Genomic DNA, 1,804 nt, shown 5'->3' with positions numbered 1-1,804 from the left:
TAGCGGTGCTTTCAGCGTTTGAACTCTACTCCATAAAGCGCTCTATAAATATCAACATTTTTATGCTGGTGATGTAAATTATGTTTACAGAGATGGAACGATGGCCACTTCAATCTCCCACCCAGTTAACACGGGTTGCTGAGGTCTGATTAGATATGATAATGCGCTGCTGACATCAGAAGAAATGTTGGAAAGTGCAGAGAGCCCACAGCCAGCAGTAAACATGTTATTTATGGCGGTGTGAATGGCTTGGCAAGGGCTGTTGCTGGTCTTCCATCCATCAGCCGCACCAACCTTGGTGCCCGTGTCTGCCTCTGGCTTCCTGCCACTGGCTGATGCATCACCTGGATTGCAGTCTCCATGCAACAGGCTAAAATCAGCAGCACGGCACGGCTCATTCGAGCCTTTTTAAAAGCCTGCTCTTACAGCTCAGGTCACTGCTGTTAGCCTCCATGGCAATACTGTGCTACTACAAAAATGTAGAGCAGTTTATTTGGTAATGGATTAAAAATCTATATTTATTCAGAGGCTTATTAACAGTTGAACTGAAATGCTGCCATTTATGATGGCTTTCAGGGTTACCACCTCATCTTACTGGTGACAAGGTGGTATCCTTGTGCCCACTTCAAGGATTCAAACACCTCATTGTTTTTCTGACAAATTTCATTCACTCCTGGAAACCTGTCCTTGTATCCATGTGCTGTGGCTGAGGTGATCCTGAAGAGCTGCATTTAAGAATATAAAGAACGTGCAAGGATTGTCTTTATAACCTTCTAATGGTGCTGAGTAAGGAGCAGGGGTGCCATTAGGTGAAGGGCATTATCGCCTTCTAACAGATGGCACAGGAAAAGTTTTGGTAAATCATCCATACTCTCATCCATACTCTGGTAAAGCAACAGTTAAACTCTTCAGCTGATGACTGTGATTTACGATCGCTATTAGTGCGTGTCCATATTTTGCTCTCATGACGCACGGGAAGATGTTTACTGCTAGTGTCACATTCTCCAGTCATAACAGCTAACATCTAATTAAATGGCTTCTGAGATGAGCGAAGAAGGGGTTTGCTATATCCTGTGTTTGCCTTCGCGGACTGATTTGGGGGGGGGGGATGCAAACTGATTTTGGAATACCGGAATTTAAACCATCCAAGCACTGCCCAGCTGGAACTGGCATGTTAAAACTCCAGCAACACTGTTGCACAATTCTGGACAGCCTGATGAAATGCCTCCAGTTACACCAGCTGCTTATTTTGAAGACCTTGTGCTGCAAACTGTTCTTCCAAAACAGATTAAGTACTCATTTACACTAACTGCCCTCCTCATTAGGTATACCTGCTCGGTCACTGATTAACACAAATGTTTAGCCAATCACGTGACAGCAACTCAATGCATTTAGGCATGTAGGTAAAGACAACCTGCTAAAATTCAAACAAAGCATTTGAATGAGGAAGAAAGGTGATGTAAGTGACTCTTATATCACCTTAGCCAATTTTTACTGCACAACCTCTCAATCTCTGGTTTACAAAGGATGGTCTGAAAAAGAGAAAATATCCAACTCTTGGAGAAAATGCTTTGATGAGGTCAGAGGAGAATAGCCAGACTGCTCCAAGGTGATAGGAAGGTAACAGTAGCTTAAATAACCACTACATACAGCCAAGGTATGAAGAAGAGCATCTCTGAATGCACAACATGTGGGCTACAGCAGCAAAAGACCACACGGTGTCTGGTAAGAACGGGCAGCTACAGCTACATTTCACACAGGTTCACCAAAATTGTACTATAGAGGATTCAAAAAATGTTGGCTG

This window comes from Neolamprologus multifasciatus, chromosome 12 (genome assembly GCF_963576455.1).
Source record: "Neolamprologus multifasciatus chromosome 12, fNeoMul1.2, whole genome shotgun sequence".
NCBI classification, from domain to species: Eukaryota; Metazoa; Chordata; class Actinopteri; order Cichliformes; family Cichlidae; genus Neolamprologus; species Neolamprologus multifasciatus.
The sequence above is the reverse complement of the archived record's forward strand: the minus strand, read 5'-3'. Positions refer to the sequence as shown.